We start from the raw sequence: 15,884 nt of genomic DNA, 5'->3' as shown, positions 1-15,884 counted from the left end.
GCCAATTTTACTAACCGGTTACGGTTAACAATTTTAGTTAATAACCGCTAACTGTAATTACCTTTCACTCATATTAAAAATAGATGTGTGAAATGGGTTTTGTATTTATTATTCATATGTGACTAGTTGTATTATCTTCATATTGGGACAAGTTGAGTGCGACCCATGAGAGATTATTTTCAACAGAAGGTACATATGGCGACCACTCGTTATGATATTTTAAATAATTAAGCAAAACCCTTTCTTGCCAGGATTTTCTAGACGCATGGGATAGGAAGAGAATAATGGATACTAAATAATTTTTAAAATCAAGTCAATTTTGGAGAATAACTAAAATAGATGCCGGTATAATATGGTCCCATCATGACGTGTTGCTGTATTGTGTCATACAAGAAAATGTGAAAATTAAATGCAACATTTGATGTGGTTATGATATTTCCTGAGAAATTAGAAATTTTCTAATTGTTAATTGTAACCCTTTATTTTAATTTCAATGATCTATAAAATATTAATTGCTTTTGTATAATCGAGGTTTAAATAATTTTATAGACTATTGAATTTAAAATAAAGGGTCACAATTAACAATTGAAAAATCTCTAATTTCTTTCCAATTGGAAGAGATCTCAACCCTCACATACTGATAGAACCTGTAGCCTCTTACTACCTAAGACTTTTATGAGTCAAAAATGATATTTTTATTATAATGTACATATCCATCTCTTCCAAGCTTTTAAATGATGCAGATGACGTGGATCCCATTGATGTTTTCGCATGAAGAATATTGGGGATGGATTATGTCTAAAGCAATTGAAACTCAAATGAGTCACATGGGTGTGTTCAATTTTTTTTATTTTTTATTTTTTTTCATTTAAGACTCATGAATTATCACGTATTTTGAAAAGATTTCTTTAAATTTAAAAATTCTTAATTTTACTTATTTAAATTTTTAATTTGATGCAATGTACGTCATCCGTCAAATTCTAAACGTTAATAGTGATAAAAATAACCTTTATACTCCTAACTTTTTATAAAATTCTAAATCCATCCTTAATTTTAAATTATTAATTTTTTTAAGTAGAAGCGTAATTTGGCCTTTTATGCATTTTCGTTAGAGGTTAACGGTTGAATCTGACGGAGAGGAGTCAATTGAATCAAATTTAGAATTTTTGAAATTTGGAGGCTTTTCTCAAAATGCGTAGTACTTACTTCAGGAGTCTAAAATAAAGTTTTTTTTTTCTTAAAAAAAAAAAAAAAAAAAAAAAAAGAAAGGGCAGGAAGGGAAGATAATTCTTCATGCAACATTCATTTTCACCTACCGGCTACCACTGACCAGAGGTTGTTAACAAAACATAACTCAAGTAAGAGTTGACACTTTGCTTTCACCGCCACTTCTTTCAGCTTAGTGTTAGGAGTCTGGTGTAACTCGTGTATTGTTCTTCATTACTCTTCAAAAACCATTAGCAAACACAACCATAGGGATTTTAGATCGCGACCGAAAACAAGATCAAGCTCCCATACCATGCAATCATAAATAACAAAATAGAAGATTCTCATCAGCTGGTCATGGGCAGAGCCAGATGCCATATGTTCATTCAAAATGCATGTCTTCATGAAATGGAATTTTCAAGCCATGATTACAGTTTTGAAAGGTGGTGGCAGGCAGGGAGAAACTTGGGTTTTAAGCTAAAACTTGTCCAATAAAGACCAAAACATCAAGCTCCTGTCCCAAGTCCTGTTAATAGGACCAAACCTTAAAATCACAAAAGAATTTATCATCTTTGATATGTTAAAGATGGTTCATTGTCAAATAGTGTTTCCATTAATTGATAAAGTAGGAATAATAGTAATAATATGAAGAGTTAAATTAAAACTTCAGGATATGTGTTATTCATTTTATTCCACTTAGGGTAAGTAACATGACTCCCCGAGAAGTACAATGCTCTATGAATCAAGTTTTTTTTTTTTTTTTTCCTTAGAAAAAAAGGTTTACTTCTATTGTCTTGTAATTCAATGTGAAATTTGTTCTTGCATCTGTAGGTGATCGATGAAGGCTTTTGCAACCGAATCTTCATTTGGAGGGTGACACACACAATGGCCAAGTTTGCACTCGCATGGGTTAAGGCATCTTAGCTCAGGTGTGCAGTGAATCACTACAACATTCCTTGCATCTGCTTTGTATTGAAAACCTGCAGCCACCACATTTAGGAATTAAGAAACAGACAATTTCAGTTATACTTCAACAATTAGTCTATTTCTTCTCACATATTTTATGCTGTGAAATATATGAATCCAATTAATGGTGAACAATAAAACAATTGAAAGAAATGAAAATTTCTTACTAGAGGCAATGACCAAGAGCGCAACCAAGTAAGCCAGTTTGAGTGAAGACTTCTCCATATCTTTCGGCTTGGTGAGTACAAGTATGATTTGTGATGGATATAGTGTTCTAATTTTGCACCTTGAGTAGCTTTCTCTACTACCTTACAATTATATAGGTGAAACCATGTGATCAAAAAAGGTTTGAAAATCTGGCATACCAAATTTGGATTTTGATATTAGTTCCCCCATATCCAAAAGTTATTGCCAATAAAAAAGAAAGATACTAAAATTTTATAAAGATATTTAAATCGTTTGATGGAATTCTAATTTCAGGGAAATATCCTTGCAACCTTGTCTTAATTCTTTTGTTGTATTATTACATCCTCAAGTACTAACCTTTTATGGTTTTATTTGCCAATTGAAAACTATTGAGAATATCTTCAACAATGATGGTGCAATCTGGGTCCTAAAAGGCCATTATTGTGCGACCAACCCTTCCAAAATAATGGGTTTTTCCAAATAAGGTAGACTTGATTTGGTGTGGATGTGCATTTCGGTATTGTGTTCCATGCTTAACATGTTAACTCTCAATTAGAGGACGTAAAAGACATCAAATCCTTATTAAAATTGTTAGATTTATAAATGATGCACTCTTAGTAAACAAGTACGACTGTTAATGAAAAAAAAAATGGTTGAATTGAACCTTTCAGTTGAAGTTCTTAAAACAAAACATCAACAATTGGCATCAATATAAAGAATCCATGATGTAGAATAGCAATGCTCTTATAATACAATCATCTTCTTTCAAGTGTCAACACAAATGAAACACGAGTGCCTATTTGTTTCATTCTTTTGTCATGAATTTGGCTAATTGAAGAGCCTTAGTTTGGACCGTCTGATTAATTATCAATAACAGACTCAATCGCAGACCTTAAATAAAAGAGAATAGACAAAAAGAAAAATTTGAGGGGAGTTAGCCACCGGCAGTTCCGTGAAGTGGAGGCGACGGTCAATGCTCAACCTTTGATTTCTTTCTCTTCCTCCGGTTTCTTCTGTTCACACCTCAGTAGGTAATGCTGGAAGCGGGTTTTGTATAGCTTTCAGTGGTGGCGGTATAAACCAATCAAGACGCACAAGCCATTGAAACGACTTCGTTTCTATTCACACCGAGAGGTCCACGAGTAATCATTATTCACCGTCACGGCATACGTTTATATTCTGAATTTCCGCCTATTATAAAATTCAAATTAGACTGAAACACGGAGCCCATGACCGCACGTGTCGGAATACACGCTCTTTGTACCATTCTTATGCCTACACGTGTCCATCTAAAGCGGCTGGGCCTACGTGGACGCCATCCTCATTGCCCACGTCTGTCACAATGAAACTCTGTCACAGCCTGTTCCTCTCCCTGGCCCCTACCTCTTTTGTTGCACTCTCCCTTATGGCTTATATGCTACTTTTTTTTTTTTTTTTTTTTTACGACATGTCCACACAAAGAGGGGGAAAGGGGATTCGAACTAATGACTTCCGCTTCATTAAACGTGGTCACAGCCGATTGAACTACCTCTTGGGGGACTATATATGCTACTTTCTTGTGTTGAAGCCCTCTCTCTCTCCCTAAAACTTTTGGAATACATATACGTATTTATATACGAAGAAAGTTTCAGAATTTGATCATTTTTGTGTTGCTTCCGAAACTCGCCGATTAAAGGTACATTTTTTGTTTGAATCGAAATCTCCACTTTATTTTTGAATATTCCCCTTTTTCTGTTTTAAGTAATCGATTAGGGTTTTTGTTTGGATAGCATTGTGTGAATCGATCAGGGGGTTTGATTGCTATGTTTTTGTTACGATTTTTGATATATGATCTTTTGTGATGTTAGGGATTTAGGATTTGATTTTTTTTTTTTTTGGGGGGGGGGGGAAAAATCGATTCATTTTTCGATGGCAGAGTCCGATGCAAGCTGAAGTTGTGGCAATTTGAGTGTTTGTGTTTGGGGCTTAAAAATCTTTAGGAAAGGTCGATTTTTTCGTTAAAAGAAATTGTAATTTTATTGTTTTGCTCATAGTATGACTTGAAATTTTTAATATATTTTATTTTATTTTTCTTTAGATAAATATTGTGATATGGTTTTCTTTAGCCTTCTTCGGTTGGGATATGGTTTTTTTTTTTCTGTTTTTCAATTATAATGTTATCTTGTGCCGTCAGAGTTGGGCCTTGTTTGGCGTGACATAGTAGAGTTGATTTAAAACTTCAGTTGTATGAAGTTGATAATCTTTTTATCTTTTTAAGTGTGTGAAGATTCAAGTTCAATTTTTTGGAACTGTATTATTGGAAACATGAGGGTCACTTGGTCAACTCTTATTCTTTTAGTTACATAAGATGGTTGTGTTCTGTACATATAAATGTTTAGATTAGGTATGTGGAACTTTAGAAAAAGTTCTGGATTTATTCTTTTTTAAATGGGAATGTGGGATCAACGCTGCACATTCGTGAATTACTTGTATATTTAGGTAGAAATTAAAAAAAGAAAAGACGTATGTGTACATTGGTGTCACGGTAGTAGCATATGGCATAATGCCAAAATCATGGGTAAAAGGTTTACGTTTGAATCTATTAATTATGGGGACACTGATGTCATGGGGTTGTGTGTGATTTGTGAAGATGCACAACTCCTAAAGTCTAGACATGTGGACGCAGTTATGTATGTGACCTTTATGAATAGCTTATACTTTAAACATGTATCTCCAATTTTACTAACCGGTTACAGTTAGCTAAACCGCTAACCGTAATTGCCTTTCACTCCTATTAAAAATAGATGTGTGAAATGGGTTTTGTATTTATTATTCATATGTGACTAGTTGTATTATCTTCATATTGGGACAAGTTGAGTGCGACCCATGAGAGATTATTTTCAACAGAAGGTATATATGGCGACCACTCGTTATGATATTTTAAATAATTAAGCAAAACCCTTTCTTGCCAGGATTTTCTAGACGCATGGGATAGGTAGAGAATAATGGATACTAAATAATTTTTAAAATCAAGTCAATTTTGGAGAATAACTAAAATAGATGCCGGTATAATATGGTCCCGTCATGACGTGTTGCTGTATTGTGTCATACAAGAAAATGTGAAAATTAAATGCAACATTTGATGTGGTCCTGATATTCCCTGAGAAATTAGTAATTTTTTAATTGTTAATTGTAACTCTTTATTTTAATTTCAATGATCTATAAAATGTTAATTGCTTTTGTATAACCGAGGTTTAAATAATTTTATAGACCATTGGATTTAAAATAAAGGGTCACAATTAACAATTGGAGAATCTTCAATTTCTCTCCAATTGGAAGAGATCTCAATCCTCACATACTGATAGAACTTGTAACATCTTACCACCTAAGACTTTTATGAGTCAAAAATGATCTTTTTATTATAATGTACATATCGATCTCTTCCAAGCTTTTAAATGATGCAGATGACGTGGAGCCCCATGATGTTTTTGCATGAAGAATGGGGATGGATTATGTCTAAAGCAATTGAAACTCAAATGAGTCACATGGGTGTGTTCAATTTTTATTTTTTTTTTTCATTTAAGACTCATGAATTATCACGTATTTTGAAAAAAATTCTTTAAATTTAAAAATTCTTAATTTTACTTATCTGAACTTTTAATTTGATGCAATGTATGTCATCCGTCAAATTCTAAACGTTAATAGTGATAAAAATGACCTTTATACCATTAACTTTTTATAAAATCCTAAATCCATCCTTATTTTTAAATTATTAATTTTTTTAAGTAGAAGCGTAATTTGGCCTTTTATGCATTTTCGTTAGAAGTTAACGGTTGAATCTGATGGAGAAGGGTCAATTGAATCAAATTTAAAATTTTTGAAATTTAGGGAATTTTCTCAAAATGCGTAATAGTTACTTCGGAGTCTAAAATAAAGTTTTTTTTTTCTTTTAAAAAAAAAAAAAAATTTTAAAAAAAGGCAGGAAGGGAAGATAATTCTGCATGCAACATTCATTTTCACCTACCGGCTACCACTGACCAGAGGTTAACAAAACACAACTCAAGTAAGAGTTTGGAGTAGCACAACTTCAATTCCAAGGTCATTCACCTAACCCATGCTTATATTGTCGGGGATATTAATGAGATAATTGACCAATTAGAAAAATTTGGAGTAGCACCAATGGTTGTAGGACAAGTGGTAGGCTTTAGAAGATATGTCGAACTAAATGATTTGCTATTCAATGGGTCAAAGTTTACATAAAGCAATAAAAAGGTTGATAGAGGTGTTGTTATGGCAGCAAGGAGCTCAGATGATAAGCCACTCTTTGGGTTTGTTTGGGTGTGTGTTTGAGGGGCATAAAAGTGCGTTTAATATTCAAAAAATTCGTTTAGTACAAAAAAAATTGGAAGCGCTTTTAAGGGTTTCAAGAGTTTAAAAATAGTCAAAACTATTTTTGACAAAAGTTTCATTTTTAAGCTTTTTCCAAAAATATTTTTTTGACTTAAAAGCTTTATTTCTCAAACATAATCTCAGACATGCTCTTAGTCTCAAAGTTATGATAAATATTTAGGCCTTCCGGCGTTGATTGGAAAGTCCAAGACTAAAACTTTCGAAAGCATAAATGGCAGAATTTGGAGCAAGATACATAATTGGAAGGTGGAGTTTGTATTACAAGCGGGGAAAGAGATTCTCTTGAAAGCGATAATTCAAGTTATCCCTACTTAGATTATGAGTGTCTTTCAACTGTCAATAGTGTTGTAGAGATTTTGGTGAGCATCGAAGAGCAAGAGTCAGAAGAGTTGGTTTAAAATGAAGTTCTCAAAGTCTATGTTTGGTGGATTGGATGGTTTAAAATGAAGTTCTCAAAGTCTGGTAAGTGGATTGGAATTTCGGCATTTAGAATGCTTCAAAAAAAGCTTTAGTGACAAAACAATGTTAAAAATTGCTTCATAACTCCGATTATTTCGCTCCTAGAATTTTATATACAACACTCTCATCCCGATCAATCATTGCTAAAAGAAATCAAGAGTTAATGGATACTAAGCCTAGTGTTATTGGGTGTATGTAAGTACAGAATCATGATTTCTCATCTGGAAAGGTCAAAGTATAAACAAAAGGTAAAACGTGTTTTTGATAATGGTCGAGCCTAGTTTTTAAGGCTAACAATAAACACACATAAAATTGAGAGAGATTCAACAGTTAGAGAGAGACTTGATGGAGAAATTCTTACACAAGAAAAAGTGCCAGAAAGAATCTAAACACTAAAAATAATGGGAAATATATCGCACGTACAAATCAGATAATATATAGAAAGGGAAAAAAAGATGGATAAGGAATTAAAGAGATCACAGGGAGACAGACGACTGATGAGGATACTTTTGGAGCCATCCTTTGGCCCAAATTAGTTATGGGGTTGTCCATTGCTTCTGGGCCCTACTACTCCATGTACTTTTAAAATAAAAATGATATATATATATATATATATATATATATATATATATATAATCGAAAAGAGAGATCAAGAGAGAGTTGAGACACAGACGTGGTTCGGCAATGTGCCTACGTCCACATGAAAGAGTACAGCTATATTTTTCTATTCAATGATTTAGGGTTACAACTTACAATATAACATATTTATAGAAAAACCCTAATTATAAGTACTTTAGAAAACCCCAAAATACCCCCCACAACCTATTTGTCCCTAAGCCCACATAAACTAATTACACCCATTGAGCCAATAGTAGAATATGAGCCACTTGTTCCAACAATCTCCACCTTGGCGAATATTCACTTCTTTGAAGATAACCAAGTATTGGGCCTACACCTGGAACTAATAGGTTTGGGGATGCCGCCTTCTCTCCTCTCCTTTCTAGCACCTGGAGACATTTGTCAAGTCCAAGCAATGCTTGAACTTGTTTGGCGTAACATGCTTCGTCAACATGTCCGCTGCATTCTCAGAAGTGTGAATATTCTCAAGTAACAATTCACCTGTAGCAACCAATTTTCTAATCTTGTGAAACCTCTTTGGTTCTAGCATAATACACTTGGTTCTTTGCCAAGTAAATGGCACTTTGACTATTACAATACAACAGAACTTCGCCTTGCTGAATACCCAGCTCCCTGACTAACCCTGTAAGCCACAGAGCTTCCTTTGCAGCCTCAGCCGCCGCCATGTACTCCGCCTCCTGTGAACACATAACCTGTGGTCGACCTCCTGTCATCCAAATCCCCTGCATAATCTGCATCCACATATCCGACAACTGACAAATCACTTTTCTGTCTGACAAAAGTGATACCATACTCTATAGTATCTTTCAAGTATCTGAAAATCCATTTAACTGCATCCCAGTGCTATCTCCCCGGATTCACCATGAATTTGCTCACTACATTGACTGCATGAGCCAAATCTGGCCTGATACATACCATAGTATACATCAAACACCCAACTGCATTGGCATATGGGACCTTACACATGACTTCAGTTTCTTCAACTGTCTTTTGACACTGTAAGGTAGACAAATGGAAATGATTCGCCAAAGGTGTGCTTACCGGTTTCGCATTCTCCATGCTAAACCTCTCCAACACCTTCTTCACATAACCGGCTTGAGATAGCCACAATCTCTTGGCATCCTTGTCTCTGCGAATCTCCATCCCAAGAATCTTCTTGGTTGCGCCCAAATCCTTCATGTCAAATTCTCTACTCAACAAAACTTTCAGTTTGTTAACCTCCACTATATTGTTAGCTGCAATAAGCATATCATCAATGTATAGTAACAGAAAAATAAATGAGTTATCATCAAGGCTCCTCACATACACACAACAGTCATACTCACATCTCTTGTAGCCAATTTTGATCATATAGGAGTCAAACCGCTTATACCACTGTCTTGGAGACTGCTTCAGCCCATAAAGTGACTTCTTCAATTTATAAACCAAGTGCTCTTGTCTAGGTCGACTGAACCCTTCTGGCTGCTCCATGTAAATCTGCTCCTTCAAATCACCATGGAGAAAAGTTGTCTTCACATCCATTTGCTCCAATGCAATCTCATAATGAGCTACCAACGCCAATACTGCTCTGATGGAAGTATGTCTGACTACTGGGAAAAATATTTTCTCATAATCAACCCCCTTCTGCTGTGAATAACCCTTTGCTACTAGGCAAGCCTTGAACTTTTCTCCCCCTTTTTTCTGATACTGCTTCCTTTTTCTTGAACACCCATTGACACCCTATCGCCCTCTTCCTCTCTAGAAGCTCCACCAAATCCCACGTCTGGTTTTTATCCAAAGACTCAATCTCTTTCGCCATAGCACCCATCCATCTGCTCTTCTCTTGGCTATTGACAGCCTTTTGAAAAGTTGTAGGATCTCTGCTGCTGATGGCAAGAGCATAAGAAACCATGTCTTCAAAACCATACCTGGTTGGTGGCCTGATAGTGCGTTTAGGCCTGTCTGTGACTATAGTGTGATGCCCCTTAACTCCTGAAGTAGAGGTCTTTGTATCCTGAGAAGTGTTCTCCTCCACAGGAGTCTCTAACTCCACCTGCACCACCTGCTTATCACTACTACTGCTTTTGGTACCTGCATCTCTTTACCCTGAGTACTCTTCAACATGAAATTTTCATCAAATATCACGTCTCTACTGATCACCGCCTTGTTTGCCTTCGGATCCCAAAACTTGTAACCCTTAACCCCTTTCCCATATCCGAGAAAGACACACTGTTTAGACTTTGGATCAAGCTTCAATTGTTCTTCACTAAGTATGTACACATAAACTAGACAACCAAATACTCTCAAACCAGAGTAATCTACCTGATTACCTGTCCACACCTCCTCTGCAACTTTCCCATCTAGTGCTACCCTTGGTGACCTGTTAATCAAGTAGCATGCCATACTTACTACATCTGCCCAGAAAATCTTTGCAAGTCCACCATTCAACCTGAGACATCGTGCTTTCTCTGCAATAAACCTATTCATCCTTTCCGCCGCACCATTTTGTTGTGGTGTCTTGTGTACTGTGAAATGTTTCTTTATACCATGCTGCTCACAGAAATCTTTGAACTTGTCGTTTGTATACTTAGTTCCATTATCTGTCCCGAGGCACTTAACTTTTTTCCCAGTCTAGTTCTCCACTTCAACTTTTCACAATTTGAACTTGGCAAACGTTTCGGATTTGTGCCGCATGAAGTGGACCCAAACCTTTTTGGAAAAATCATCAATAAAGATCATGAAATACATATATCCTCCCTGTGACGCTGTCCTCACTAGTCCCCAAACATCATAATGAACATAATCAAGAATGCCCTCTGTCTTATGTGTAGCTGTCTTGAATTGTACTCGATTTTGCTTTCTCAGAACATAGAGTTTATAGAATTCAAGCTTGCGCGTTTTAACACCCTTAAACAAATTTCTCTTATAAAGCTCCAACATGTCCCACTCACTCATATGACCCAACCGCATATGCCACAAAACACTACAATCAAACTTACACTCCACAGAGGCGACTCTACCTACAACTATACTTTCTAACAGTTTATAAATATTCTTTGAACTTTTCTGCCCCTTCATCACTACCATCGCACCCATAGTTACTTTCATTATTCTACCTTCAGACTTATAACCATAACCGTTTGAGTGTAAGGTTCCTAATGAAATCAGATTTTTTTCCACTTCTGGTACATGTCTAACATCACATAACGTTCTAATCACACCATCAAACATTTTAATCATGATATTACCTATGCCAGTAATTTTACAATGTCCACCATTACCCATAGTAACTATACCAGAATTAACTGACCTGTAGGTGTCAAACCAATCTCTGTTGGACGTCACGTGAAACGAACATGCTGAGTCTAGAATCCAATAATCCACAAGATGCTCTGAATTTGATGCAACAGAAAGCATATCACCATCAGCATCGTCTGAATTGTCTTCCACTACGTTCGCAGATTTTCAGGAACCTTCATTCTCGTCGTCCTTTTTCTTTTTCCAGTCTGGACAATTCCGCTTCATATGCCCTTTCTTTTCGCACTTATAACAAATGATATCCTTCCTCCTCTTGGACTTTGACCGAGAATTCTTGTCATTCGAACCACCCTTGTTAATGCTTTTTCCACGCTCTTGGTTACCCTTTACAACTAGCCCATTCTCCTTGAGAACTTTTATCGTTGATTTTTTTCCTCTGATGAAAAGCCAACAAGGCTCCTGTAACGTCCTTTAACTCCAATGACTCTTTCCCCATATCAGAGTTGTAACCAAATTCTCATACGTAGGAAAAGTTGGGAGTGAATTCAATAGCATCAACGCCTTGTCTTTGTCTTCGAACTTCACATCAACCCTCTTCAAATCTCCAATTATCTGATTGAATGCGTTGATGTGTTGGCTCAAATCCGAGCCCTTCGCCATCTTCAAGCCGTACAACCGCTGCTTTAGATAGAGCTTGTTCGTCAATGACTTTGATATATATCGACTTTCCAGTTTCAACCAAACTGCCGTCGAAGATTCTTCGTCCATGACATGATACATCATGTCATCTCCTAGACAAAGCCGAATAGTAGCCACTGCTTTCACCTCAAGTTCTTTCTAATCTATGTCTGTCATCCCTTCTGGTTTTGTCCCATATAACGCCTTCACCATCCCTTGTTGCACCAACAAATCCTTGACAAGTCTCTGTCACAACTCGAAATTATCGGATCCATCGAAGTTCATCACGTCGAATTTCCCAGAAGATGTGCCGATCCCAGCCATCGTATAATTAGGCTCTGATACCAATTGTTGTTATCGTGCACACCAATGATGAACAATATAGAATCAAAAAGAGAGATCAAGAGAGAGTTGAGACATAGATTTACATGGTTCGGCAATGTGCCTATGTCCACAGGAAAGAGAGTGGCTATATTTTTCTATTAAATGATTTAGGGTTACAACATAACATATTTATAGGAAAACTATAATTATAAGTACTTTCACTACAAAAAAAGGATTTTTTATTGACATAGGTTTACTGACGTGTCAGGCTGTCTGACACGTCAGTAAACCCTCCTGACGGGGCAATCCTGACGTGTTTCAGTCGTGAAGAATGTGGGTGTCAGGAATTGGCAATTTCTGACGTGCCAAATTTGACACGTCAGAAATTCCTGACGTGCCAAATATAGCACGTCAGAAATTCCTAACGTGCTAAATCCAACACGTCAGGAAAATTTTCTGACGTGTCAAATTCTGACACGTCAAAAAAATTTCTGACGTGTCAAATTTGACACGTCAGTAAATTTTTTTAATTAAAAAAAAAAATCCAGAAAAAAATTAAAAAAAAAGAAAAATTAATTTTTTTAATAATTTAAATTTCCTGACGTGCCAAAATTGACACGTCAGGAAATTAAAAAATTAAATATAAAATTAATTTTTTTTTTTCTGGATTCTTTTTTTTTTCAATTAAAAATTTTATTAATTTAAATTATTTTGTATTTTGTAATTTATCATAGAAATGGTGCAGAGAAAATTTCTCTGCACCACTTGGTACCACTCAAGTGGTGCAGATCTGCACCACTTGAGAAACGGTGCAGATCTGCACCACTTGAGAAATTAATTTCTCTGCACTGTGGGCTTTTTTCTTTTCTCAATTTTTTCTTTCTCTCTCTTCTTTTCTCCGGCCAGGTCTGACTTTTCTCCATCTTCTCTTCTCTTCTCTTCTCTCTTTTTTTTTTTTTTCTTCTGCTTCTCTCCTCGATCCCTTTCTTTCTCTGCTTCATTGAACTCTAGATCTTCTCCTTTTTCTTTTTTTCTTCTGCTTGGATCTCTTCTTCTTCTTCTGTGTTTTTTCCATCTGCCGTGGAGAGAGGAGATAGAGAGAGTGTAGGGAAAATGAATGAGGAGGGAAGAATAAAAAGAGGAAAAAAGTTGGAGGGAAAATAAGAAGAGAGAAAAATTTCAAAAAAAAGGGCGGACTTTTTTTATTTTTTATTTTTTCCTGACGCGTCAAAGTGGCGCGTCAGAAAATGGAGACCATTTCCTGACGTGCCTATGTGGCACGTCAAGAATATATTAATATATATATTTATATATATGTTTATATAGTATTAATTATATATATTAATACTAATATAATTAATATTTTTCTGTTTTGTATGTATATATATACATGTTTATATGTTTATAATTAATATAGCATTAATTATATTAATACTAATATAATTTATGTTTTCCTCTTTTGTATTTCATTTGAGTTCTCATGTATTTGGTTTTATTTTATGTACGTGAATAGTGCAGTTAATCTTACAAACAACAATTTCATTTTAACGTGCATGGCTCAAACCTAAATGATATATAGCGTGCATGATTTATATATATATATATATGTGTGTGTGTGTGTGTGTGTGTGTGTTTGTCAAAACTTTAATTAATATCATCTATCACCAATATTGTTACTTTAATTATTTTAATTAATGAAATACCAAATTTGGTATCTCATAATTAAATGAACGAGATCGAGAAAAATGCATGTTATATATATATATATATATATCCTTTAGTCTAATTTGAACCATGCATGCACGTTAAATAGCCATGTTATATATATATCCTTTTGCATGATTTTGCTATATATATATATACGTTATCTCGAGTAAAACATGGCTAACAGTTGGGAATTTTTTTTTTTTTTTTTTTTTTTTTTTTTTTTTTTTTAGTTTTGAGTGTTCAAATGGCATGGGTTACGGTATGTGTTATAAAAGAAAAGTATATATTAAAGTACTGGCCGGTGTTTGTTTTCTAAAAATTAATTTTATTGAATGTTAATTGGAATTCCTATTATCTATATATATATATATATATATATTATATTTACTGACGTGTCAAATTGACACGTCAAGAAATTTCTTGACGTGTCAAATAGACACGTCAAGAAATATTGACGTGTCAAAGTGACATGTCAATATTTATTGACGTGTCAAATTGACACGTCAATATTTCTTGACGTGTCAAAGTAACACGTCAAGAAATTTCTTGACGTGTCAAATAGACACGTCAAGAAATATTGACGTGTCAATTTGACACGTCAATATTTTTTGACGTGTCACTTTGACACGTCAAGAAATGTTGACGTGTTACTTTGACACGTCAATATTTCTTGACGTGTCAAACTGACACGTCAAGAATTGCTGACGTGTCAAAGTGACACGTCAATATTTCTTGACGTGTCATATACTGACACGTCAGTAAATAATCAACCAATTATTTATTAATTTTAAAATGATGTCAGATTAAATTTGGTTCCAATTTACTGACGTGCCAAAGTGACACGTCAGGAAATACTGACGTGTTGTTTTCAACACGTCAGTAAATGTTGACGTGTAACTTTTAACACGTCAGTAAATTATTTGTTGACGTGCTACTTTTAACACGTCAGTATTTACTGACGTGCCAAAAAAATATTACTGTTTGACACGTGAAGAAATGGCATTTTTTTTGTAGTGTTTGAAAAACCTCAAAATACCCCCCACAACTTATTTGTCCTCAGGCCCACATAAACTAATTACACTCAATGGGTCAGTAATAGAATATGAGCCACTTGTTCCAACATATATATACACACGAAACAACCTTTTTTTTTTAATTTTTTATTTATTAATATATATAAATGTATAAAAATTTAGAAATGATGTCTAGTAAGGTTCTATCATATCCATAAAAACGACGTTGTTTTGATTTTTTTGATTTTTTTTTAAATTTTTTCTTTAAAAAGCGGTTAACGGTTATTAGGGTTATTAACCGCTAACTGATAGTTAATCACATAAGCGGTTAGCTAATTTTATTAACCAGTTACAGTTAGCAGTTTTAGCTAATAACCGCTAATCGTAATTGCCCAACCACTTCTATTAAAAATAGATGTGTGAAATGGGTTTTGTATTTATTATTCATATGTGACTAGTTGTATTATCTTCATATTGGGACAAGTTGAGTGCGACCCATGAGAGATTATTTTCCACAGAAGGTCTATGTGGCGACCAACTCGTTATGATATTTTCAATAATTAAGCAAAACCCTTTCTTGCCAGGATTTTCTAAACGCATGGGATAGGAAGAGAATAATGGATACTAAATAATTTTTAAAATCAAGTCAATTTTGGAGAATAACTAAAATACATGTCGGTATAATATGGTCCACACTCACGCAACGAATGATGGGGCTCATGATAAGCAACGTGTTGCTGTATTGTGTCATATAAGAAAACGTTAAAATTAAATGCAACATTTAATGTGGTCCTACCCACCGATAAGACTGGTAACCTTTTGTCACTTGAGATTTTTATGGCTATTGCATTATAACATATGGATCTCTTCCAAGCTTTTAAATGATGCAGGAGCCCCCATGGTGTTTTTGCATGAAGAATGGGGATCGATTATGTCAAAAGCAATTGAAACTCAAATGAGTCACATGGGTGTGTTCAATTGTTTTTTTTTTTTTATTTCATTTAAGACTCATAAATTATCACGTATTTTGATAAGATTTTCTCAAATTTAAAAATTCTTAATTTTACTTATCTGAACTTT

This window comes from Corylus avellana, chromosome 3, assembly GCF_965113065.1.
Source record: "Corylus avellana chromosome 3, dhCorAvel1.hap1.2, whole genome shotgun sequence".
NCBI lineage: Eukaryota > Viridiplantae > Streptophyta > Magnoliopsida > Fagales > Betulaceae > Corylus > Corylus avellana.
Note: the sequence above shows the minus strand (reverse complement) of the source record.